Genomic DNA, 27,264 nt, shown 5'->3' on the forward strand with positions numbered 1-27,264 from the left:
TTCACTGTGTTAGCCAGAATGGTCTCGATCTCCTGACCTCGTGATCTGCTCGCCTCGGCCTCCCAAAATGCTGGGATTACAGGGGTGAGCCACCATGCCTGGCCTCTTTTTTTTTTTTTTTTTGAGATGGAGTCTCGCTCTGTCACCAGGCTGGAGTGCAGTGGCGCGATCTCGCCTCACTGCAACCTCTGCCTCCCGGATTTAAGCAATTCTCCTGCCTCAGCCTCCTGAGTAGCTGGGATTACAGGCACACGCCACCACGCCCAGCTAATTTTTGTGCTTTTAGTAGAGACGGCATTTCACCATGTTGGCCAGGATGGTCTCGATCTCTTGACCTTGTGATCCACCTGCCTTAGCCTCCCAAAGTGCTGGGATTACAGGCATGAGTCACCACGCCTGGCCTATGACTTGTTTTTCTAACACACCAGGCCATAGCCTTTCTTCATGTTTTGCCTGCTTCATACTGTAAATCAGAAACTCCTCTGAGGAGGCTTCTGACTGTAGCCTGACCATCTCACCTGATCTCTTCTCCAATCCCTCTTCCCCTCTCCCCTTTATTTTCCCTTTCCTATTTTTACTTTTTGTGCAGTGTCAGAGAAGTGTAGTGACAATGTTGGGGGAGGATCCCCCAGCTGCCTCTGGCAGTTGGTTTTATACTTCCCACTTTTGGCGTGCTGTACCTTCTAGAATTTCTGTCAGTAGACAATTCAAATCTTGTGTTTTTCTTTGGAGCTTTCAAGATCTTGCACATAGCTTATAGTTACATGGCTGTGAACAGAGAATGGACAGTTTCATGGTGGCATTGGCTGTGAGGGCACTTACATTGATGAATTCAACCCACCACAGTGGCTGTCTCCCCTGTCAAAGTGAGGGGATGAGAGCATTTTCTGAACCAGCTCATCTTCCTTAATAGCTTCTTGCATGCCCCTGGGCTTTTCTGTTGGCATTTAATTGCTGGCTGTGGAATCTTGCCTGTTTTCCAATATAGACCTTTGGCTTTAGATCCTGTTCTTGTTCTTACCCACTCTCACTAGACTGAACTCCAGGAACCACATCTCTTTTGTTTGCTGCTGTATCCCAGGACTGAGCAAAGGCCTGATGCTTACTAACACCTCAAGAAATATTTATCGAATGAAGAAATGAATATTGACCTGGAAAGTTCAAACTTTTCGTTTTCCTTGCTTCTTCCTGAAGTCAGGGGCCAGATTAAGAATTTGTTTAATAGTCTTAAGCAATAGAAAAATTATGATGTCCCTCATACTTTCATCCCTCCGTATGTATTTTAAAAACAGCGTAAATGCAAAACAAGTATAAAGAAACCTAGCAAAATATAAAGAAAATGCAGCAAAATTCTGATTTTTACCTTGGTTACCACTTTCATAAATATAAAGTAACTTAAAATATTTTTTGTTGTTGTTCTTGTTTTGCCAGTTCCCTGAGCACATGCTGTTGAGTAATCCTGCCTGGACGAGTCCTTCCCTCACCCTAGACTTCACCTTCAGTTCCCGTTTATACCACCTGCTGAAGCTGCCAGCCAGCCTTTTCGACCACCCTCCCTCCCCCAGGGGTGTTTGGCTTCTCAGACCCCAGCCTGAGCTAGTGCCCTTGGCTCCCTAGGGTCTTGCCAGGAAAGCAAAGGAGAACATGCATACCGCCAAAGAGTACCTAATAATAAGAACTCCCATCCTGAATTGTGATTTATAGTCAGTATAGCACATGTGTCAGGTGATTATACTTAGGCTGATTTTAGCCTTAATAATCTGCTTCTGTGATCCTGTATGTGGGAAGCCTAGAAATTTCTCTGTGATCCTCCTTCCTGGATCACTAAGAGACAAGTCAAGACATAGGTCCATTCTACCACCTGTATTAATCTGGGCCTTGTTGAGACCATTTAAAGAAAGGTGTGATGCTAGAAGTAAGGTACAGGCCTCCTACACACTGTTTCAAGGCTGTGACCGTAGTCAGATCCTGTTGCTTGAGTCCAAAGAGTTTAAAATAGTGTTGGAAACCTCCTAGGGAAAAAACAAAAAACAAAACACCACATCTTCCTGGGTAAGGAAGTGACATGTGCTGACTAGAGCAGGAGGGGTAGCCAAGGCTCCAAGTTCTATTCTGGACCTGTTGTTGATTTGAGGTGTGACATTCAGCAATCTGAGCTGATGTTCTGTAGCTCTGATTGGTTTCTCATCTTCTGCAGAGAGAGTGAAAGAGGCTGTGCTTGCAGGGGAAAAGGTGAACACTGGTCTCCTGTCCTTTAGGAGAGCCTCACCATTACACGTCCTGCCTGTCATTTGAATTTCCAGGCTTTTTTAGAGTCTCGCTCTATTGCCCAGATTGGAGTGCAGTGGTGTGATCTCGGCTCACTGCAACCTCTGCCTCTGGGTTTAAGCAATTCTCTCACCTCAGCCTCCCAAGTAGCTGGAATTATAGGTGCGTGCCACCATGCCTGGCTAATTTTTGTGTTTTTAGTAGAGACAGGGTTTCACCATGTTGGCCAGGCTAGTCTCGAACTCCTGACCTCAAGTGATCCACCCACCTCGGCCTCCCAACCAGGCTTCTTTTTTAAATGCAGAAACCGCCTGCCCCCAGAGTTAATATGGAAACCCAGTAATGTTGTTTATGTTTTACTTGAATTCGTTTCATCAGAATTGCATTCCTTTTAACAGTGTGATTAGATCAGCTCTTAGAGGGGATGGCAGCTTCAATAGGGTTTAGGAAAGGAAAGGAATATTTGTGTGGGGCACACACCTTGGCTTTGATAGCTTGAGGATACCAGGTACATGATAATTTAGATGGATAACAGAAACTTGTGTCCCTTGAGAGCCAGGCATGTATTAGATGCTTTCATACATTATTTAATTGTAATACAAACCAATAAAGTATTCCCATTTTTTGCACATGGGCAAGCTGAAAGTCAAAGAAGTTATGTAACTTGCCCAAGGTCACACAGCTAATAAAAAGGCTGAGCTAGGATTTATTTCTCCTCAAGTCTGTACAACGCCAAAGCCCATGCTGTTTTCACAGAGCTTTTCTGTCCCTGGTGAGATTTAGGAAAGGAGGGTAGGAGAAAGAAGGGTGATGAGATGCCATCTTTACCCACCTTGCGATTTTGCTTGTTGGGACGTGTTTAGCCAGAACATTCTGTTTATAGAATACTAGATTCTATATATAGAGATGCTGCAGCAACATATGTGGGAAAGATACCAATTGGCTGTAGGTGAGGATTTCAAAAAGCCTTTGTTCTTCATCACAGCGTAGGCCACACGTGTCAAAACACCACTGGTAATTGGTTTACTGCTTAAGTGGCTCTGTCCTATCATCTACATAAAATCTGTTGATGTGGCTCACAACGTCAGGTGTGATGGGGCCAGAGGTGAGGGTGTGGTGTATCCTCACTGCATGTACTGGAGCTGGTGGCACCTGTTGTGTGACTACTGCAGTGAATGATTACTGAGTAAATAAGAGGTGTCTCAGCCAGGCGTGGTGGCTCACGCCTGGAATCCCAGCACTTTGGGAGGCCGAGGTGGGCGGATCACCTGAGGTTGGGAGTTTGAGACCAGCCTGACCAACATGGAGAAACCCCGTCTCTACTAAAAATACAAAATTAGCTGGGCGTGGTGGCTCATGCCTGTGATCCCAGCTACTTGGGAGGCTGTGGCAGGAGAATCGCCTGAATCCGGGAGGCGGTGGTTGCCGTGAGCAGAGATCATGTCATTGCACTCTAGCCTGGGCAACAAGAGTGGAACTCTGTCTCAGAAAAACAAAACAAAACATTAGGTGTCTCTTTTTTTCTTCTCCAAGGGAGACCAGATAGCAGTGGGTGCTGGCACACATCCAGGGATCCTGGCCCCTGGGCTAGCAGAAGAGATGGCTTGAAGGTGTCAGGTGATGGAATAAAAAGAGCTGGTCTGTCAAGTGGTATAATTTCAGGGGACCAAGAATGTGTCCTGCCCCTCAAAAACTTGCCCTAGCTGTTTGCTATTGCTTGGAATCCCACAATTGAAATTTCTTTTTCTTGATTTAAATCTTTGAGACCCTGTTAAAAATGAAGAGACTCCAGGAAGTGTTTTGATTGTGAAACATTTTGGTCATGTTAACTGGAAGTATGAATGAGTTTATAAGATTGATTTCTGAGAACCAGACTGAGGAAGGGATAGAGAGGAGAAGGCACTGTGCCCCTAGTTGCAGGGACAAGAAGGAGACACCAATGAGTTTGAGATAAAGGCCTTGAAGAGAGATGCTGGGTCTCTAAAGAAATACTTGGTTTCCTTCACAGTTTTGTCTGAGAAAAGACAAGCAGCTGAGGGTGCTGGTTATGGAGGCCCATGACCCCAAAAGAGGGTGTGCTGAGTAGATAGTCCACCAGCATGTTCGGATGGAGGCACAATGTTGTCTGGAGAGCAGCTGACAGCTGTAATGTAACCAGGAGTGCTGGACCTTTGGGTCTGCGGTTTACTGTGATGTACTGAGACAAGACTGTCACAGATCTTAGAAGGGGGAGGCACAGCTTCCGAGAAATGACGCAAAATGGTGGCGCAAAAGAGGCCACCAGTGGCAACAAGGGCAGGGCATTTCCTTCGTGGCTGGTGGTCACAGACAACTTCTGGTCTCAATTTCCCAATGAGCTATGCTAAGAACTTTACCAGAAAGCAAAATAAGCCATGCAAAAAGCGATGACAAAGCACTTGGGGTATCCATGCAAAGGTGCAGTTCCCCCTTGTCCACTAATTTTGTGGAGCCAAAAGAGCTGATCCAGAAGCTGCAAAGATAGTCCCTGTGATTAAGACATACAACTTTTTTTTTTTTTTTTTAAATGCGAGACTCTGTTTTACTCTGCCACCCAGGCTGGAGTGCAGTAGAGCAATCTTGGCTCACTGCAACTTCCACCTCCTGGGTTCAAGTGATTCTCCTGCCTTAGCGTCCCAACTAGCTGGGATTACAGGCGCGCACCACCACGCCCAGGTAATTTTTGTATTTTTAGTGGAGATGGGGTTTCACCATGTTGGCCAGGCTGGTCTTGAACTCCTGACCTCAGGTGATAACACCCGCCTCGGCCTCCCAAAGAAGGCATACAGCTTTTTTGGCCTGAGTTCTTCCAAAGAGAGACCCTTCCTAGTTGACTTGGCATCATCTTTCATTCACCAGTGTTCTCTAACTGCCTTTATGATTAGAATTCTCACAGCGTTTTCTCCCCCAAGGGCATATTTTACAGAGGCAACTCAAATCTCAGTGCCTTTCTGAACTCCTTACAATTGGGTTTATAGATGCCTCCACCCTGAGGTTCAATTTCACTGTCCATATTCCTATTGTAAGTCTGGAGCACTTTATTTTTGATCCAGACTTTTGGCTTCACTGAGGCCTCTTGGGTTCTAGCTAATTTTTCTGGACACATTTCCCTAGTGGGCAGCCTAGGAATGGCCTGTCCTCCCTATCCCCCAAAGTTTGGCAAGGTCTGTACCCCCTACCTTAATGGAATCAGCGCTACTTGAGATTTCTGAACATCCTACACCGTTTCCTCTCCCGTCAACCCCTGCAGCCTCATACACGAGGTCTAGTGGAAAGCAGGATCTGCTGATCACTAGGTTATTAGAGCCAGTGTCTCCAGTAGGGAAGAACTCCTGGGCATGTGTTCTATGCCCTGAATGACAGCTCTCTGCCTATCAGTTTCTGCTTTCCCTCCATCTCACCTTTATTTTGGCTTTTACCTAGAAGTACAAGCTTTGTCTTGTTCCTCTGCCTGGACTTCCTAACCCTGTCCAGGACTAAAGCCCTGCTGTCAGTCCCTCACCAGGGACTTTCCACACTTTCCCTGGCCAGGTCACTTATCTGATACTAGGGCCTTTTCTTGCATCTAGGCTTTAGTAGGTAGAGTTCTGTCCATGCACAGATCTCCCTGTGTTGACCACCTTGAACCTCGCCTAGTGCTCTTTGCGCTAATTAGATGCCTTGCTAGTCTGTCCTGCTGCCTTCTGGAACAAGGCTCTTAGATTTGTTGAGCTCTTGCCCTGGATTTCATGTTAGCTGTCCAGCTGCCTCCACCTCAAAAAGAGCTTTTAATATGCATTGTAAAACTCCAAAAGGGAAATAGAATATATAACATTTTTCAAACGTATTTAACTAGAGATCCATTTTTTTTTTCTGAAGGAATATTTATTAAAATCTTACAGAATATGTGTTTGGTGGAATACAGTTTTGGAAAGAGTGAATCTTTATCCCAAAGGAATGGACATCAAATAGAGTAATTCCAGATGAAGATAATGTTACTATTACCTTCATCTGAAATTCCAGATGAAGGTAGTAATCACTGTTTCCTGTGTGTCTGCATAAGGATAGCTCTAATCTGCAGTGGAACTCTAAAATAGGGAGGAAGGAAGGATTCTGCATTCTTTCTTCCACTTTGAATCCTCTTCTTCCCAGTGGAAACAGGAAGTGGTAAATGCAATGGTGCCATCACGGCCATGGTCGTCACTGGCTTCTGGATACAAGATAGGAGGGCTTCTCTGAGACTCTCTTCCCTAGATTGGACCTCTGTCAGAATTTCTCTAGAGTGCTCCTGAGCACCCTTCCTTCTACTCTGGGACTATATTCATCTCAGCATCAGTCTCAAGTTTAATTGCTAGTTCAGGATTTTGACGTTACACATGGGGATCAGTGCCAAATGTGATGTAGCTCATTTTTATGGAATGGGTATGACATAAATTTTCTCCTTTCCCTATTAAATTTCTCTTCTATATCTTGTGGGCAGTCCAGACTATAATTTTTTTTTCAATCCTTGAATGGAGATAAGCTCATGCTCTGTGGGCAGGGCGCTGTTACAGGTGGGTCGCCATTTAAATCTGACTGGGTGGGTGACCACGTACCAGGAATGGAAGTTGGCTTAGCTAGTAACCAAAGAGCAAGCCAGTTACTTCCCCTGCATGCCATTCCCAACCAGCACAGCCGGGGAAAGACCACCTGAAAGAAATCTCTAAGACTTCTGATGAAGAAATTACTAGGTCCTCTTGAGACCCTCATGTATGTGTCTTTATTGTCGTGAGTGAGATCATTAGTTGGCTGATCTCAGTTGGCTTAGCTAATCATAAACTAGATGGAAAGGCTCAGCTTTGACCATGACCTTAGATATGGATGGACCATGTCCTTAGGTATGTTCTTTGAACATCCAGTAAGCAGCATTCTCCATAGACAAGCCCCACCCTTGGGGCCTTAGCCTATGGTATTTGTCCATTTTTGCCACTTTTTCTGAAAGACTATGGTTTTAACTGAAGACCAGGGAGTCAGCTCGCTTATAGGAAAGTGGGAAGAGGGCTTGAAATGGGCATTCAGAGATCTTAAATAGAGCTTGTAGTTTATTTGGTCAGTCTACAAGTATTTGCCACGTTAGTTTAGTTTAGTTTAGTTTAGTTTTGAGTCAGAGTCTCACTCTGTCACCCAGGCTGGAATACAGTGGTGTGATCTCGGCTCACTGAAACCTCTGCCTCCCGGGTTCAAGTGATTCTCCTGCCTCAGCCTCCCGAGTAGCTCAGATTACAGGTGCCTGCCACTGCGCCGGGCTAATTTTTGTACTTTTAGTAAAGACGAAGTTTCACCATCTTGGCCAGGCTGGTCTCGAACTTTTGACCTCGTGATCCACCTGCCTCGGCCTCCCAAAGTGCTGGGATTACAGGCGTGAGCCACCATGCCCAGCCGGTATTTGCTAAGTATTAATTGGCTTATAACTGTGGAAAACTTGTTAACAGCTTTAGGAAGGCTGTTAGGGAAAGTCTTAGGTTGCAGTGAGCTGAGATCAGGCCATTGCACTCCGGCCTGGGTGACAGAGCAAGACTCCATCTCAAAATAAATGAATAAAAATTTAAAAAATAAATAAAGAGACAAAGTCTTGCTCTGTCACTCAGGCTAGAGTGTGGTGGTGTGATCACAGTTCACTGCAGCTTCAAACTTCTGAGCTCAAGCAATCTTCCTGTCTCAGCCTCCCTGAGTAGCTGAGATTACATAGGTGGGTGCCACTATGCCCAACTGTCTCTACTCCCTCTATATACTGTCTCTAGATGATGCCATCTATATTTATTGGTTCAGATACCACTAATACATCAAGTACTTTAATACCATCATCCTCCACCTAGATTTTTCTCTCTTCTGAGTTTCTTACTCATAATAGCCGAACACTATTGGCATTGTAACCTGGATAGCTCTTAAGCATCTTAAACTCAACATGTCTCAAGCCAAATTATATTGTTCATCACACCATTCTCTTTCCCCTTTCCATACCACCACCTCCTCATTTCCTTGATTTAGGAGCATCACTGTCTAGCGTCATTTGTTAACATGCTTTTGCATTACTGTTTTCTATTCCCCCACTGGGAATTTAATAGTCTCCGGTTGTAATGTAAGATATTTAGGATGTGGTTCTTTCTTTTCTTATTCAAGAACAATTAAAGGTTAAGTTGAGATTCAGACTCTAAGTAAAATGGAAGTCCTGGAGAGGAAGCATCTGAGGGCTAGAACCTTGGAAGAAAACTTGAGAGTTGACTAAGGCCACCCTTAGGTGCAGTAGGGGCCAGAAGACCTCTTTAGGAGCATGCAGAATGGAGAAGAGTTGGGGCATATGATCCTCAGTTTGTTTCTTGTGCAAGCAGAGTAATTGGCACCTCCCCTGCTGGCTGTTTCTGTAAATCACTGTGGAACCTCATGTAATCTGGTTTAAATGTCTAAGGATTGAGCATCCTAGTATAACCCATCAGCTAGCTGGAGTCATCCTTCTCCTTAAAGTTTTGGCTCAAAATGTCATTCTTCAACTTACAGCAAGTTGTTCTGATTCCTTCTTCAGATTTCTTCAAATTCCCAGGAGCGCTGATTTTGAGCTCTTGCTTCCATTGAATTTGTTTAGATTATGGATGGTTTACTAGATCAAGTACACTGACCCTGTTTCCATCCACATTGATACAGATGTAGAACTCCCAGCTAAAGCCTTTATATGCGTTGCAGACTTTATCAAAGGTTTGGGATAATAGAGAGAATTCAACATTGCAACAAAGTAAGCAACTTGAATTCTAATACTGGTTATTCCTGTTCCTCAGAGTACTTTTGCCCACCCCTCCACTAGGGATTTGTCATTATTCATATCACCCACATATGTTGGCTTTGTTTTTTTTTTTTTTAAGATGGAGTTTTGCTCTTGTTGCCCCGGCTGGAGTGCAATGGCATGATCTCGGCTCACTGCAACCTTTGCCTCCCAGGTTCAAGTGATTCTCCTACCTCAGCCTCCCAAGTAGCTGGGATTACAGGCATGTGCCACTATGCCTGGCTAATTTTTGTATTTTTGGTAGAGACGGGGTTTCTTCATGTTGGTCAGGCTGGTCTCGAACTCCCAAACCTCAGGTGATCCACCCACCTCGGCTTCCCAAAGTGCTGGGATTACAGGCGTGAGCCACCTCACCCAGCTGGCCTTGGTCTTTTATAATCTTATCTTTCTCTCCTCTGCAAACTCTCCTTAGCATATTACCACTAGAACTCCAAATACTTCTGTCATTCTATTTTGCAAGCAATTTAACTCTCTCAAACTCTTCCTCCTAAAATCACTTCTGGGTTCACTTCTGTGTGTCCAGAGCCTACCAAGGGGGAATAAAGAGCTTCATACGCTTTTTTTTTTCCCTTGAGACATGGTTTTGTTCTGTTGCCAAGGCTGGAGTGAAGTGCTATGATGTGGTCATAGCTCATTGTAACCTCAAACTCTTGGCCTCAGGCAATCCTCCCACCTTAGCCTCCTGAGTAGCTAGCACTTACAGGTGATCACTGCCACACCTGGCTACTTTTTTTTTGTCTTTTAGTGACAGGGTCTTGGTATGTTGCCCAGGCTGGTCTTGAACTTGGTATGTTGCCCCGGCTGGTTGCCCAGGCCACTGGCCTCAAGCAATTCAACTTTCTTGGCCTCCCAAAGTGTTGGGAATACAAGCATGAGCCACTCTGCCCAGCCTTCATGCATTTCTTTAGCTACACAAAGAATAATATGTAGACCCTCTGATGTTTACTTTTCCATTATCTTCCATCTTTTGAAGGTATTTCTTGTTTTGAATAGCACTTACTGCTTATCTGCATAATGGTTTTACATTGAAGGATCTATGGAGGAAAAATAGGAGGATATTCTAGGTAAAAGCAACAATAAAAGCAGCAACCTTCATAAAACCTGTTGTGGACAAATGAAAAACTAGTCCAACTGGGCAGAAGGATTCTTGTCAAGGAGGAGAGCTCACAATAGATTAGAAAATCCAGAAACAGACCTAGGTTTCAGCAGGAAAGGATAGTGTTAGGACAAATGATACAGGACAGCTGGCTGACAAGAAAAAACATTTCTGTCACCATATAGCAAAATTAATTCTAAATGGATTACAAGTTTTTACATAAAAACTAAAGTAATAAATGTACTAGAAGATAATTTTTTTTTGAAGTATGGCACTAAAGGCAGAAACTATAAAGGAAAATATGTGATGAATTAGCTAAAAAAAAGTAACTGCATAAGCAAAAGTAGATGACAAACTGGTTAAAAACAATTTTCAACATATCTCTAATGTACACAGAGCTTTTACACGTTAATAGGAGCAAAAATACCACAAAAAAAAAATGGGCCAAAGTCATAGAAGAATAAATTCAAATGTGACTAACAAAGCATATAGAAAAAGGCTATTTCAGCCAGGCGCAGTGCCTCATGCCTGTAATCCCAACACTTTGGGAGGTTTTTACAAAAATGAATTAGCCAGGAGTGGTGGTGCACACCTGTAGTCCCAGCAGTAGCTCAGGAGGCTGAGGCACGAGAAAGGCCTGAACGCAGGAGGTGGAGGTTGCAGTGAGCTGAGATCACGCCACTGCGCCCCAGCCTGAGTGACAGAGCAAGACTCATGCCTGTAATCCCAGCACTTAGGGAAGTTGAGGCAGGCAGATTGCTTGAGCTCAGGAGTTTGAGAACAGACTAACAAGTCACTGATTATGCCAAGGTGTTTACACCAAAATTGGAAGGTTAGCTATCATGATGGAAATGGGGCTAACTGGAAAGGGGAGCCACTCCTCTAGAAGGGGAAGATGGATTTGTTTCCTGGAGTTGAATTTGAAGAGCTAGAGGTACATCCAAGAGGAAATGTTCCATAGGCTGGAGATTTCCATTTAGAGAAAAAAATTACTTCTAAAGTAGAAGCAATAGGTGGGAGTGGAGACTCCCTAGATTTGGCACCTTTGACAGGCTTGGAGGGGAGGTGGTATTTTGGTTCTTCCCTTCCTGCCAGAAGTCTCCTTGAGAGAGGCTGGAGAGGAGTGTGTGGTCTCAATTAGAACCTGAAGAATAGAGACTGGGGAGAGGTAGGAGTGGGCAGTAATCATAAACAACAGCCACAACAGCATTTAAAAATTACTTTAGGCCAGGCGCAGTGGCTCATACCTGTAATCCCAGCGCTTTGGGAGGCTGAGGTGGGAGGATCCCTGGAGCCTAGGAGTTCGAGGCTGCAGTGAGCCATGATCGTGCCACTGCACTCCAGCCTGGGTGACAGAGTGAGTCCCCGTCTTGGAAAAAAATAAAAATTACTTTAGAAAGTGACACTATAGTGACTTAAGTAACAGAATCCTGTGTGTTTTAGATTATTACTTTTTTTTGTTTTTTGTTTATATGTACACTTCCAATTTTGGTGTAGACAAACACCTTGGCATTATCAGTTACTTGTTACTCTGTTCTCCTCTTCCTGCCTGAGAGACTGTCAAATCAGCACTTATTCTATAAAGTGTCTTTAGATTGATCCATTTCTTTATAATCCCACCCGCCCACGCTAGTTGCTACCTTATTATTTCAGACTTGTATTGCCATTACAGCTTACTGTTTTCTCTAATTTCATTTTCTGCTTCATTCATTTTGCATGCTACAACATAAAACCTGCCCTGATCACTGCTTTTATCACCACTATCTGCTCAAGAGCCTACAATGGCTCTTCATTACCAAGCCCACCAAGGTAAAATAATTTTGTCCGGTTTCAGCCCACCCACCATATTCAAGTAACAGGGTGTCTCTTTTTCTGCCCACCTCTTCCCTGCTCCTAGCTCCAGGCTGCAGCTTTTGCTCTGTCTGCCCCTCCTTGGAAAATTTATCTCTAAGAGACAGGGAGTGGAGAAATGAGAAATGAACTTTGAGGCTGAATATCTGAAAATGCAGAATTAGGATTCAAACTCAGATATTCAGCCTCAAAGTTCATTTCTCATTTCTTTATTGAATTCTGGCTTCATTTCTTTGAAAGTAATACAGTAAAAGCATATTGACTTAGACCAGTGACAGAAGGGCTTGAGTTAGTTAAATGAAAAAAAAAATTTGTGAAGTCATTAGGTTTGTTTATTTTTGGAATTCCATGGTACCTCCACTTGTGTATTTGCTAGCTGATAGAGATCCTGAGAGGAGCTACTTTAATGAGTAGAAAATCAAGAGTCCCTTAAGTCACTTCAGTTTTCCAACTGGCAGTCGTACTTATGGGATTAAATTATTTAACTGACTCATTCAGATAGCATAAACACAAAATGTAATTATCTCGTATGAGGAGTCCAGAATCAACAGGGTCAGTGTTAACAGAAATTTTCTTGCAATTGCTAGACTGGTGTCTGCTAAGAATCCTGCAAGGCATCTTGCGCCTCAGTGCTTGGTGCATTGTGGGCAGTCAGAAAATGATGGTCCAGTAAATGAGTGAGTGAGTGAAGAACTAGTGGAATCTTTTTCCTTGAGGCATGTTGAGCTGTGTGAAACAGTCTTCCCACAGCCTCACACTGTAGTTTTGCTGGGTTGTTTAGGGACAAGTCATATTGCTCAGATTTTATAGTGAGAGGGAGGAAATGGAGGCACCATAGGACTTTTCTGCTCTGTGAGCTGGTAATTCCACAGAGGAGTGTTTTCAGAACTGGTAAGCTGGTATCACTTGAGTCCCAGTCACTGAATCTCTCCTCCTAAAAGATCAGGCTGCTGAGAGTCCCTGGAACAATTGAGGAGGCTCATGGAGGTGGGAGATTTCCTACTGGCAACCTGGATCTCGCCCAGAGAGGGCCCCTACTTTATAGGTCCGCTGTAGGAGGCTCTTCACCTCCCTTCCTTCTCATTGCGTGGATTCTAAATCCGGAACTTCTCTGGCACATCTCTGGTTTTTGCTTACACAGCCTGGCCCTGCCCTCTGGCTGTATGCCATTAGTGATTTTTAGCCCTGCTGGAAGTTACACTCTCTACAAGGGTAAAGCAAACTGGGAGGTGCTGGTTCTGGCTCCAGAGGGACTGGGGTCTGGGGCCTGTCATCTGGTCCTGCCTGTGTTTCCTGGTGAGTATTCTTGGCCGCCTTTTTACCCTTAGCACACCAACTCCAAGCCCATAATTCTGCCTGGGTAAGGATTAGAAGAGACTACCTTCTTCAGAGGGTCTGTGGGGGCAGGAATGTTAGTGCTTTGGAAGAAGCTCCTGACAGCATCCGCCACATCCTGCCTTGGGAGAATTGTTGGTCTCATATAGATGATCTAACAGTTATATTGGAAGTGTCTGTGGGCAGTGATATCATACCACAGAAGGATTTCCCACCGGGTTCTTTTAAGTATTGGACCTGCTTTTCAAAATAAAATCTGATTTTCTTTTTTTTTTTTTTTTTGAGACAAAGTCTCGCTCTGTCGCCCAGGCTCAAGTGCAGTGGCGCGATCCCTGCTTACTGCAATGTCCACCTCCCGGGTTCAAGTGATTCTCCTGCCTCAGCCTCCTGAGTAGCTGGGACTACAGGCATGTGCCACCACGCCTGGCTAATTTTTTGTATTTTTAGTAGAGACGGGGGTTTCACCATGTTGGCCAGGCTAGTCTTGAACTCCTGACCTCAGGTGTTCTGCCCGCCTCGGCCTCCCAAAGTGCTGGGATTATAGGCATGAGCCACTGCGCCCAGCCTGAAATCTGATTTTCAAATGGGTAAATAATGTATGATTATTCGCATGAATATCAGCATGAAAAAATGTTTGAGGGGTTGGGTGCAGTGGCTCACACCTATTATCCCAGTACTTTGGGAGGCTGAGGCAGGAGGATCACTTGAGCCCAGAACTTGGAGATCAGCTCCAGCAACATAGTGAGACCCCTTGTCTATTAAAAAAAAAACAAAACAAACAAAAACGCTTGAGGTTCCCAAGGCAAATTTTCTTATTTCAGAAATGAGCAAACCTAGGAAAGTCCAGCTAGTGTCAAAGCCATGCCCATGATGAGGAGCTGACACTCAGCTTATATGAAAGGAATTGAAGCAGAGGGGAGCAGGCATGCCTGAGAGTAAGTCTCAGTCTTTCCTGGATGAGCATTTCCCAGGGTGTTTTTTGGGTTAGGGAGGAGGCAAATGCATTCCGCCCATAGGAATGCCCTGCTCATTCCCTTCAGACTGGGTAATGCCGACCTCACTGACTTACCTTAGTTCTTCCAGACTGAAACCAAAATGACACAGTATCATGAGTGTCAGTATTTGAGACTTTTCAAGGCATGTTTCAATGAGTGAAAGCCTAAATTATAGGATATGAATGAGTGAATGCAGCTTTATTAGCTTCAATACATAAGGAAAACTAACATTAAGTTAGCAAAATGACAGTGGAGGTTTTTCAGGTGGCCTGATTTAATGAGTTGATTAGACTGATTTATAATTAAAATTAGCCCTTCTATAGCAGGTGCTTATAAAAGTCCATTTATTCATTTTCAAATATTTATTAACTGCAGAGAGTTCTGTGATAACTTGAATTGAGCCTGCTTTTGAGGAACTTTTCAGTATAAAAATAATTTTACTTGTAGATAGAGTGTTAGGATGTGACAGATAGAGACTAATCTGTGGGAATTCAGAGGCAGGAGAGATCGTTTCCAGCTTTTGGGTCTAGAGAGCTAGGTGAGTTTTGTGAAAACAATCTTGTTTTAAAGAACGCTTTAAACAGTTTTGCTTATACTATGGTCAGAGGTAGCATTAATTCAAAGGAGAATCTATTATCATTCATAGTATTAAAAATTATTGGCTGGGTGTGGTGGCTCATGCCTGTAATCCAGCACTTTGGGAGGCCGAGGCGGGTGAATCACCTGAGGTCAGGAGATCGAGACCAGCCTGGCCAACATGGCGAAACCCCATCTCTACTAAAAATACAAAAATTAGCCAGGCATGGTGATGTGTGCCTGTAATCCCAGCTACTTGGAAGGCTGAGGCAGGAGAATAATTTGGAGGCAGGAGAATAATTTGAATCCAGGAGGCGGAGGTTGCAGTGAGCTGAGATTGCGCCAGTGCACTCCAACTTGTGACAGAGCGAGACTGTCTCAAAAAAAAAAAAAAAAACTCATTAATATTATTAAAACTCTGAGTTAATAGCAATACAGTATACTTCTTTTCATTGTGCTTCTTTAATAATCACTAAAACCATTTTCCAAAGAGCAGAACCTTTGGTAAGTAAGAGGAATTCACTCTTTTACTGGATGGTAGCTCTGTAGCTAGTGAATGGGAAGCAAGGATGTGGACCCAGTCAGGGAAGCCGTACTTTCAAGAAGCTTGTCTGTAAAATGAGAAAAGTTAGTGAAAGGAAGACATGGGATGTAGAGAGGGCTATTGATTTACATTTTGAGACCCAAGCATGTCCTTTTGCTGTGGAGAAAGAGCTAGATGAGAGGGAGAAGTTGAAGATAGGAAAAATAAACAAACACTTTGAGGGGCTGAAGTGGAGCATCACTTGAGCCCAGGAATTTGAGAACAGCCTGGGCAACATGATGAGACCCTGTCTCCACAAAAAAATTAAAAAATTAGCCAGGCATGGTGGCATGCACCTGTAGTCCCAGTTACTTGGGAGACTGAGGTGGGAGGATCGCTTGAGCCTGGGAGGTCGAGACTGCAGTGAGCTGTGATCATGCTACTGTACTCCAACCTGGGCCACAGAGTGAGACCTCGTCTCTAAAATAAATAATAATACAAAATAGAAATAAAAATTGTTGAGCAAGGCCCCTGGGGAGAAGGGGTTACTAAATCCTGAGTACTGGCAGAGAGATTAAACTTGAGCTGAACAAGATAGGTCTACCACTGAGATTAACATTACCACCACCTAATCTGTGGGAATTCAGAGGGGGGAGAGATTGTTTCCAGCTTTTGGATCTAGAGAACTAGGTGAGTTTTGTGAAAACAGGATTGTTTTAAAGCATTCTTTAAACAGTTATGCTTATACTGTGGTCAGAAGTAGCATTAATACAAAGGAAAATCTATTATCATTCATAGTATTAAAAATTATTGGCCGGGTGCAATAAACCACCCTTTGTTGCTTTCCTACTTTTTGCCAACACTCTGCTGAACATTTTTTTTTTTTTTTTAAAAGACAAGGTCTCTGTTGCTCAAGCTGGAGTGCAGTAGTGCAATTATAGCTCACTGCAGCCTCCATCTCCTGGGCTCAAGTGATCCTCCTGCTTCAGTCTCCTGAGTAGCTGGGGCTACAGGCATGCACAACCATGCCCAATCAAGTTTTTGTATTTTTTGTAGAGAGAGGGTTTTTCCATGTTGCCCGGGCTAGTCATGAACTCCTGAGCTCAAGCAGTCTGCCCGCCTCAGCCTCCCAAAGTGCTAGGATTACAGGCATGAGCCACTGCACCCGGCCATTTTAAAAATTTTTAGTAGAGATGAAGTCTCACTCCGTCGCCCAGGCTGGAGTGCAGTGGCACAATCTTGGCTCACTGCAATCTCTGCCTCCTGGGTTCAAGCGATTCTCCCACCTCAGCCTCCCGAGTAGCTGGGACTACAGGCGCATGCCACCACACCTGGCCAATTTTTGTTTTTTAGTAGAGACGAGTTTCACCATGTTGGCCAGGCTGGTCTCGAACTCCTGATCTCAGGTGATCCACCTGCCTCGGCCTCCCAAAATGTTGGGATTACAGGCGTGAGCCACTGCGCCCAGCCTGGTCTTGAACTTCTGAGCTCAAAGAATCCTCCCATCTTGGCCTCCTAAAGTGCTGGGATTATAGGTGAGAACCACTGCACTTGGCCAAGCATTTTTTTTAAAGATTTAAATTTATTCATATTTTTTAGAGACAGGGTCTTACTATGTTGCCCAGACTGTCTTCAGAGTCCTGGACTCAAACAATCCTCCTGCCTCGGCCTCCCGCCTCGGCCTCCCAAGTAACTGGGACTACAGACGTGCCATCATGCCAGGCCCTTTTAGGCACTTTTAAATTTCATTTGATGGGGCAAGGGATGTAATTGGGCAGAGGGATTTGGTAAGATTCTGTGAGACAGAAAGTTGGAGTTTTCTTCTTTTGGGCTTTGATTTCTGTGGGCAGAAGTTGAGGTCATCTGCTGGGAGTGGGCAGAGTGGTATGGTTTTTAAAAGCTGCTGTAGGAAGACACCTGAGCTGTGCTGAAGACCCAGCTAACATTGGAGATGATGAATTTTAGAGAAAGTAGCCCTCATGACTTCATGATTGCTTTAGCAGCACAAAGCAACTTGGGATTAAAACAAAGGAGGACATTTGTGTTCAGATAGTAGCTGTGTTTTGTGGGGCAAATGGAAGACATGGAATAAGGGGGTCTAGGGTATTGGTAGGAGAGTGGTTGGCCTCTAGCTGGCTAGAGAAAGAAATGAACCCAGGAGAGGAGTGATAGGTGGCATATGATAGGGAGTGGGGCTGTCAAGGGGCTGGAAATCCCAATGAAGTTGAAGAACAGAAGCTGTAGAAGTAAAAACAAGGAGAGGCGGAAATATAGAAGGCCATGACCAGGCAAAGGGTCTGACTTGAGGTGGAAAGGCATACTGTGCCTCAGAGGCCAAAGTCCTTGATGACCAGAAGGTCTGCAGATGATAGCAGTGAGGAAGAGTGTAGTTGTTTGGCATGAGCCTCAGCAAAGGAAGGATTTTTTGTAGGAATAATGGCTTCAGAGTAGCACCGAGGCTGGGCGTGGTGGCCTACGCCTGTCATCCTAACACTTTGGGAGGCTGAGGTGGGCAGATCACTTGAGGTCAGGAATTCGAGACCAGCTTGGCCAACATGGTGAAACCCTGTCTCTACTAAAAATACATAAATTAGCCGGGCATGATGGCTGGCGCCTATAATCCCAGCTGAGGCAGGCGAATCACTTGAACCCAGGAGGTGGAGGTTGCAGTGAGCCGAGATTGCGCCACTGCACTCCAACCTGAATGACAGAACAAGACTCCATCTCAAAAAAAAAAAAAAAAAAAAAAAAAGTAGCATTGAGGCGAATGTCTGTTTCTCCTCCTTGTGGGGTGTTTTTTTTTTTTGGACAGGGTGTTGCTGTGTCTCCCAGGCTTGGCACAATCTTAGTTCACTGGAGCCCCGAACTCCAGGGCTTCTTCTAGTATTGCTAGGTCCTGAAGAATGATTTCATGGCATGACTTTCATTTTCCAGAAAACAAGTTAAATGAGTATCAAGTTTCAGCTAGAGGGAAGCTGGCTAGGACCACCTTTCAGGCTTGCTTTCTGTACTGCCTGTCTAAATAATGTAGAGTCTTAACGGGGCCTGGTGTGTTCTGGCCAAGTAGGACAAGCTCCACAAAGTCCTGGACCTTCCTTTGCAGGTAACAGGCGCCATGAACTCTTGGGGGAAAAGCCTGTGGCCCTCTTGCAGGCAAAATCCCATTTGGCTGCTAGGATTTTTTAACTGTTCAGGATCAAATTGAGCCTGAGCCAATGCTAATCATCTGTGAGAGGCTGAATGGAAGCTTTTAAAAAGGTTTCTTGCTTAGAACTCTAGGAGTCAATGGACTCTTGAGCCTTTCTGTTCCTTTGAGGTCTGAAATTTATTTTTCTTGAGCTGTGTTCAGTCATCAGCTTCACAGTGACAGCAGAAAATGCCCTAAAAAGTCCACGTAGTTTGAAAGAGTCTGGAAATACTCAGATAATTGTTCACAAAGATGTTTTTGAATTTTCAGTGGTTCAGGATTCTTTCAACATTGTTAGTTCATGACCCCAAACATTTAAAAAGCAACTTCCAAATAACTCAAACAAATACATTAAAATCTTCACAATTGTTTTTGCCCCTTTTTACCTTGATGCATTTTTACCACCACTCTGGCTGTAAAACCAGATGTGAACAGCTCAGAAAATGATTGCCTAACCAGCCATTTCACCACAGGAACCTAAGCAAAAGAGGCTGTTTGGATCAGAGCTTGGGGTGCACTGCTCCTGTCTCTGTACTTCTTTTTTTTTTTTTCCTTTGAGAGGGAGTCTCGCTCTGTCATGAAGGCTGGAGTGCAGTGGTACAAATCTCGGCTCACCGCAACCTCCACCTCCCAGGTTCAAGCAATTCTCCTGCCTTAGCCTCCCAAGTAGCTGGGACTACAGGTGTTCACTGCCACACCCAGCTAATTTTTGTATTTTTAGTAGAGATGGGCTTTTACTATGTTGACCAGGTTGGTCTTGAACTCCTGACCTCAGGTGATCCACCCGCCTCAGGCTCCCAAAGTGCTGGGATTACAGGTATGAGCCACCCCACCTGGCCTTCTCTGTACTTTTAAATAGTTTGTAATGGGTTTTGCTACATAAGAATGAGAAACTTCTATCTGACAAAAGTCATTATAAACAAAGTTAGAAGACAGCCAATAGGTTGGGAGAAAATTTTTGCGATATATATAGTAGACAATATAGGCTAATATCTATAAAGAGTTTATACAAATCTTAGACAAAGACAAACCTTGGTAGAAAATGGGCAAATACAAAGAATAAGAAAAAGACAAACCTTGGTAGAAAATGGGCAAATACAAAGAAGTGCTTACCCTTGAGCACAGAGTTCTCTAGACAAGGATGTTTATTGCAGTGGTAAATATCTACAAGTAGGGGTAGTATGAAATACCATGTGGCTGTTCAAAGATGGAAGCAGGTTTCTGTATCAGTGAAAAAAGTGAGTGAGGAAAAATATGGATAGAATGTTCTCATTTGTTTTTTATTTTTAAATTTAATTTTATTTTTTGAGATGGAATCTTGCTGTCGACAGCCCAGCCTGGAGGACAATGGTGTGATCTCGGCTCAACTTCTGCTTCCTGGGTTCAAGTGATTCTCCAGCCTCAGCCTCCTGAGTAGCTAGAACTACGGGTGTGTGCCACCAAGCCCGGCTAATTTTTGTATTTTTAGTAGAGATGGGGTTTCTCCGTGTTGGCCAGGCTGGTCTCAAACTCGTGACCGCAAGTGATCCACCCACCTTGGCCTCCCAAAGTGCTGGGATTACAGGCCTGAGCCACCGCGCCTGGCTTAAATTTCTTTTTAGAGACAACATCTTGCTTTTTCATTCAGGCTGGAGTACAGTGGTGCCATCATAGCACACTGCAGCCTCCAACTACTGGCTTCAAGCTATCCTCCCATCTCTGCCTCTCAAAGTGTAATCTCACGATTTGGGATTACAGGCATGAGCCACCATGCATGGTCCCCATTGATGGGTACATTGATTGATGGATTGAGACAGGGTCTTCCTCTGTATCCCAGGCTGGAGTGCAGTGGTTCAATCATAGCTCACTGCAGCCTTGATCTCCCAGGCTCAAGTGATCGTCCCGCCTCAGCTTCCTGAGTAGCTGGGACTACAGGCTCACATCATCATGTCTGGCTAATTTATTTTTATTTTTAGTAGAGATGAGGTCACACTATGTTGCTCATGCTGGTTTTGAACTCAATCAATTCTTCTGCCTCAGCATCCCAAAGTGCTGGGTTTACAGACATTAGCTACCTTGTCTGGCACCCATTTATTAAAAAAAAATTATAATTATTTGATTTAGAATGTGTATATTGGGCTGGGCACAGTGGCTTATCCCTGTAATCCCAGCACTTTGGGAGGCTGAGGTGGGTGGATCTTTTGAGCTCAGGAGTTCAAGACCAGCCTGGGCAATAAAGAGAGACTCTGTCTCTACTACTGAGCCAACTGAGGTGGGAGGATAGCTTGATCCTAGCAGGCAGAGGTTGCAGTGAGCTGAGATCATATGACTGCACTCCAGCCTGGGCGACAGAGCCAGACTCTGTCTCAAAAAAAAAAAAAGCATATAACCTATTTTAAATTTTAACTTTTTTTTTTTTTTTTCTTTTTTCGAGATGGAGTTTTGCTCTTGTCGCCCAGGTGGAGTGCAATGGCGCAATCTCAGCTCACTGCAACCTCCGCCTCCCAGGTTCGAGTGATTCTCCTGCCTCAGCCTACCAAGTATCTGGGATTACAGGTGCCTGCCACTATGCCTGGCTAATTTTGTATTTTTAGTAGAGATGGGGTTTCACCATTGTTGGCCAGGCTGGTCTCAAACTCTTGACCTCAAGTGATCCTCCCGCCTCGGCCTCCCAAAGTGCTGGGATTACAGGTGTGAGCCACCGTGCCTGGCCTCTGTTTTAAATTTTATTTGTGGGTGCCTTTAGGTTAAAATTTAAGGCTGTGTTTTTCTTTTTTTTTTTTTTTCGAGACAGAGTCTTGCTCTGTCACCCAGGCTGGAGTGCGATGGTGCAGTCTTGGCTTACTGCAACCTCTGCATCCCAGGTTCAAGTGATTCTCCTGCCTCAGCCTCCCAAGTAGCTGGGATTACAGGCACCCACCACCACCCCTGGCTGATTTTTTGTATTTTTAGTAGAGACAGAGTTTTGCCATGTTGGCCAGACTGGTCTTGGAACTCCTCAGGTGATCCACCCGCCTCTGCCTCCGAAAGTGCTGGGATTACAGGCATGAGCCACCGCACCTGGACAAGGCTGTGTTTTACTAATTATGATCTTAATGAATGAAATGTTAACCTTTGCTTTTCTTTTATGTAAAAGACTTATTCCCCATCCTCGCATCCTCACCTTCCTCTTTTTTTTAGTTTAATCTTATATTATAAATTCTAGCCCTTGGAAAAGATTTAGAGAACTCTCACTACCCTTCTGTTCCCACGGACTAAAAGGATTCCTTTTTTAAAAATCTTAATTTTTATTTTCATTTTTATTTTTTTGAGACATGGTCTTTCTTGTTCTCTCGTCTAGGCTGGATTGCAGTGGTATGCTCACGGCTCACTGCAGCCTCAACCTCCCAGGCTCTTGTGATCCTCTTGCCTCAGCCTCCAGAGTAGCCAGGATTTCAGGTGCACACCACCACGCCCAACTAAGCTAATTTTAAAATCTTCTATAGAGACAAGGTCTCACTGTGTTGCTCTGATTGGTCTCCCAACTCCTGGGCTCAAGCAGTCCTTCTGCCTCAGCTTCCCGAAGAGCTGGGTTTACAGGCGTAAGCCACTGTGCCTAGCCTAAAAGGATTCCTGAGGGAGGCTGCTAGGCCATGATGTCTGCAGTTGCACTTTTTGGTATGATGAATAATGGAATTCAAAGTTTAGGTTTTTTCTTTCCTAGGATTTCCTTACTTTTGGTATGTACAGCCATGCAAGAGCCTCTCTGCCCTGCCTTTGTTGCAGTTGGAGGGGCTGGGGCCTCTGCATAGGAGGCCTTGCTTGCTTCATCTCCTTCAAAAGGGAAGATAAACCTGAGTGGCCCAGGAAGGCAAGGTTTAGAGCTGGCCTCAGTCATTGGAGGAAACCTGTCCCTCGTATTTGTCCTTGCCTCTCTTTTGGAGAGGCCCCTCAGCTGGTTTTAATCTTGGTCTCAGACCCCCATCAACCTAAGTGAGTGGAGTACTTTAAGCTCACTCTAATTCTGCCTATTTCACTGGGATTTGAGGCTTCAAAGCTACAGTCTAGAAACAACAGGGATTCTATCATAAGGTGGCACAGGGACAGCAAGTCCTTTCTCTTTTAAAGATAGACAGTGTTGGCCAGGCGCGGTGGCTCACGTTTATAATCCCAGCACTTTGGGAGGCCGAAGCGGGTGGATCTCTTGAGGTCAGGAGTTCAAGACCAGCCTGGCCAACATGGTGAAATCCCATCTCTACTAAAAATACAAAAATTAGCTGGGTGTGGTGGCGCATGCCTGTAGTCCCAGCTACTCGGGAGGCTGAGGCTGGAGAATCGCTTGAATCTGGGAGGCAGGGGTTGCAGTGAGCTGAGATCACGCCATTGCACTCCAGCCTGGGCAACAAGAGCGAAACTCCGTCTCAAAAAACGTATAAATAAATAAAAGATAGCCAGTGTCTTAGGGACAGAAGCATTGCTTTCCTTTTTTTTTTTTTTTTTTTTTAATGAGATGGAGTCTCGCTGTCGCTCAGGCTGGAGTGCAGTGGCACGATCTCGGCTCACTGCAGGCTCCACCCCCCGGGGTTCACGCCATTCTCCTGCCTCAGCCTCCCGTGTAGCTGGGACTACAGGCGCCCACCACCTTGCCCGGCTAATTTTTTGTATTTTTAGTAGAGACGGGGTTTCACCGTGTTAGCCAGGATGGTCTCGATTTCCTGACCTCGTGATCTGCCCGCCTCGGCCTCCCAAAGTGCTGGGATTACAGGCGTGAGCCACCACGCCCGGCCAGCATTGCTTTCCTTAATCACATTCTCAGTGTCACAAGACTGCCAATGAGTGTATGGGAATTGTTTCAGACTTGTTACATAGGCTTTACTTAGAGCTGGAGAGTTGATATAGAGAGATGTAATAGAAATTTATTTAAAACAAAAAATGGCTGTGGCCAGTTCTTCTTCTAAAGAGAGGTGGCTTAATTCATATTCATAGGGGAAAAAATTATTCCATTCCCTTTACCACTACAGAATGGTAGTGGTGAGTGAAAGTTCAAAACTTCTTTTTGTTCCTCGGTGCTGATCAAGGGTAGAAAGGGTAGAACCTGGAGTGGATGGTTCATACTATGGGTGACTCCAGCTATGGGTCATTGGAAGTCAGAGAAAAGGGAGTGGAGAGCTAAGTTGTTCTGAATAATGTAAGGGGGATTTCTCTCCCACCCCAATACACAAACACAATGTGAGAAGCATTTGAAGAGGATAAAGGGGCCAAGCAGTGTGGTAATAACCCCTCAGTCTTTTCATACCTTCAGGAAAGTCTGATGGGCACAGTGTTTTGAGTGAGTGCATATATGTGTGTGTGTGTGTGTGTTTTCTGTTTGATAAAGCATGGAAAAGGGGGACTGAGTCCTGTATCTGGGACAGCTTAGAGCAGAGGAAGAGATCCGCCTCAGGAGGTGAGAAGTGAGTGAGATAAGAAGTCCAGTAAGAATGGAGTCAGAGCCAAAGGGACTATGAAGAGCATTAGCTCCTGGGATTTGCAGAAATTCTGGGAAGGCCTTTGGACTTCTCATAGAACTTGGGATAGGGAGGTTCAAGGAGTTTTTAAAACATGCCCAAGGACAGGGTGGTTGTAGCTGATATCTGATTGCTGTAGTGCTGTGTAACTCATACAGTGTTTAACAGTGGTCCCCAAGATCCTGCTCTGTGTATGCTTCAGGAACCATCATGTTATTCCTCTCTCTATTCAGACTCCAAAGGGGGACAGCAAACTTCCCAACAAAGGACTTTGTTATACTCTTCCTGCCTTATGAGTTACACAGAACCTGAGGAAGCTAGTTAAAAAAGTCGGAGAGCTGCAGCCTCCTCAGCCACACCATTGCTGAGTAGCGTATATCATTAGGGGTAAAGAGGTTGGGCAAAGTCTTACACAAAGTCTTGGGACTTGAAGACTGCTCTCAGCAAGGACCTAAGCAAAATAAATTTTTTTGAGATAGGATCTCACTCTGTCACCCGGGCTGAAGTGCAGTAGTGCAATCATGGCTTACTGTAGCCTTAACCTCCTGGGCTCAAGCAATCCTCCTGCCTCAGCCTCTTGAGTAGCTGAGACTGCAGGTGCATACCACCATGCCCAGATCATTTTTTTTTTTTTTTTTTTTTTTTTGTAGAGACCAAGTCTCGCCAGGTTGCTTAGGCTGATCTCGAACTTCTGGTGCTCAAGCAGCCCTCCTGTGTTAGCCTCCCAAAATGCTGATATTATAATTGTGAGCCACCACACTTGGTCTTAAGCAAATATTAACTCCAATCACTATCCTAAGCCAAGGTGTCTGAGCAGCTGAGGGAGGACCAGAGTGAATGCAGCTAGTGCCACACTGAACAAAACACTCTTGCTCATTCCTTAGGGAGGAGGACCTGGTTGATAGAAGAATTTATCTCGTAGTCTTAACATCCACTGTAATTCCAAACTTTGAGGACGATAGAGATCAGTGGGCTTTGACTGTCCAGCATGGAGTCTCCATTCTTAGGTAAGAACACTTTGATTTTCCTTTTGGGGACCACATCCTTCCCCACTCTCAGACCAGATTCTGGTGGGATAAGTCCGTTGGAGGACACATGACTGCGGTCAGAGAATAGCAGTTGACGTGGGCATGGTTCCAAATCCAGGCCAATCACGACTCTGGATTTCTGTTGGAACTGTTAAGAAAGTGACCTCATTTCTTTTCCAGGTGAGTTCCCAAGCCTGTAAAATGTAAGCCTTATGCTGCTGAGGGCCATCTTGCCACCCTGAGGGGAACGCTGCCTGAGAATGAAACCAGCATAAGTAAAAGCTGAGCTGTGAGATGGAGCGAGATGAAGGCCACATGACATCTTTGGAGCACCTGGATCTAACTGTGCCTTAAGCTAGTCTAACCCTGAACATTTCATTGACATGGGCCCAGGTTTTCCCTTTTTTTTTGGATGGAGTCTTGCTCTGTCGCCCAGGCTGGAGTGCAGTAGCTCAATCTCGGCTCACTGCAAGCTCCACCTCCCGGGTTCATGCCATTCTCCTGCCTTAGCCTCCCAAGTAGCTGGGACAACAGGCGCCCACCACCACTCCCAGCTAATTTTTTTATTTTTAGTAGAGACGGGGTTTTACCGTGTTAGCCGGGATGGTCTTGATCTCCTGAACTCATGATCCGCCCACCTCAGCCTCCCAAAGTGCTGGGATTACAGGCGTGAGCCACTGCACCCAGCCCTCAGGTTTTCCCTTTTTTTACCCCTCCTTTTGAAAATTTGATTTGTAATTTTGCCACCTGCAGCCAGAAGAGTTTTAACTAATCAGTGCCATAAATTTTATATAGTTCTCCTTGCAAAATGTGGATCAGCCTTTCTCAGCAAATCCTTTGTCTTAAAGTGCTGAATTGTAAGTTTGTCATGAGAATCACATGAGATCATGCATGTGAAGAACCTGGCATTATCCTCCTCATAGAAAAAAACCAGTAAATATTAACTACAGGAAGCAAGGAAGGAGTGGGGTGAGGGGAAGAAGAAGGGGTACTGATTTAAAAGAACCCTGGAGTCCTAAGGATAATCTAGGAACCCTCAGACCCAATCCGATACCCCTATTCTAAATGCTCCTAGTGCCCTGTACCTTTCCCTCATAAGCCTTCATTATCATTGTAATGATATGTTTATGTAATATTTTGATTAATGTCTCTCTCCTTCACTGACCTAGCAGTTCTAGCAGGGCAGTGATTTTGCTGTGTTGCATCCCCAGCACCTAGTCTGGTATGTCGCATTCAGCATACGTTTATTGAATGAATGGCCATGTGGTTATTCGGATCCTCCTTGATTATTGGGGTTAGGATTGTGGCAGAAGTGGCAAAATCAGGGAGAGTAGTCCCTGTCCCCTCTGTATCTTATACACTGCCCACACTCCCAACACACATACACATACAGAGAATTTTGTCTCAATTAGATAATTAACTTCTACTTGGTTGTAAACCAAACCACTGGTTCTTAAACTTTCATTGGATCATTTTATTGAAGAATTAAATAGTGTGGCTCTGGCCTAATGTCTGGAAAGCCTTGCAGAGGAGTGGGTTAGGTCTTTGTGATAAACAGGCAGCCTTCCCTGCTCCTGTGTCTTTATAAAATCTCCTATTTAACTGGAGTAGTCCACCCTCCCTCAGACTCTTATAGGAATATGTTGGAGGCTGTAGGAAGGTGGGAAACCGAGAGGGAAAGGACTGGGCCGCTGGAGACTTCACTCACTCCCTAGCAAGAAACAAAAGCAGTAAAAGGTGGCCCGAGGACAACCTGAAGCTCACTCCTTCAGCACTTTTGGCTGGAGCTCACTTGTTGGAGCCCCACTCAGAGCTCAGCACACCACCCCACCAGCAGCCTCCTCCTCCCAGCTGAGGGTGCATTTCATCCCTTCCCCCAGCCTGCTTTCCCTGAGATAGGGGAGTGTTTCCCAGGGCCCATGTGACTTCCACTGGCAAGTGACGATTACCAATGGTTTACTAGTCAGTGAAACTACCAAAGGCTTTTGTGCTGTAGTAATCCTTTTCCTGTTTAAAACTCTGGGGATTTTCTAATGTTGCCAATAGTTTTTGAAGTCAGCAATTACTGTGTGGATTATGTAATGGCTCGGTATTAAAAATAGAAAAGACTGGAGTTTGCATCTATTTTA

The 27,264-nt window shown here is 44.7% G+C and overlaps 1 non-coding gene across 2 annotated transcripts in view; it reads left to right on the plus strand.

Annotated features, from left to right (window-relative positions):
- Nucleotides 1-27,264, plus strand: part of LOC101142938 (uncharacterized) — a 106,364-nt gene that overhangs the window by 38,375 nt on the left and 40,725 nt on the right. Inside the window, exons 7-8 of one of the 2 annotated variants that reach the window (XR_008676934.2) lie at nucleotides 24,992-25,114; nucleotides 25,316-27,248. This is a non-coding gene — a transcript (uncharacterized protein). Of the gene's footprint in view, nucleotides 1-24,991; nucleotides 25,115-25,315; nucleotides 27,249-27,264 lie in introns of those variants that run through there. The other variant, XR_010129952.1, reaches the window with a different exon arrangement.

Source organism: Gorilla gorilla, chromosome 12 (assembly GCF_029281585.2).
Source record: "Gorilla gorilla gorilla isolate KB3781 chromosome 12, NHGRI_mGorGor1-v2.1_pri, whole genome shotgun sequence".
NCBI classification, from domain to species: domain Eukaryota; kingdom Metazoa; phylum Chordata; class Mammalia; order Primates; family Hominidae; genus Gorilla; species Gorilla gorilla.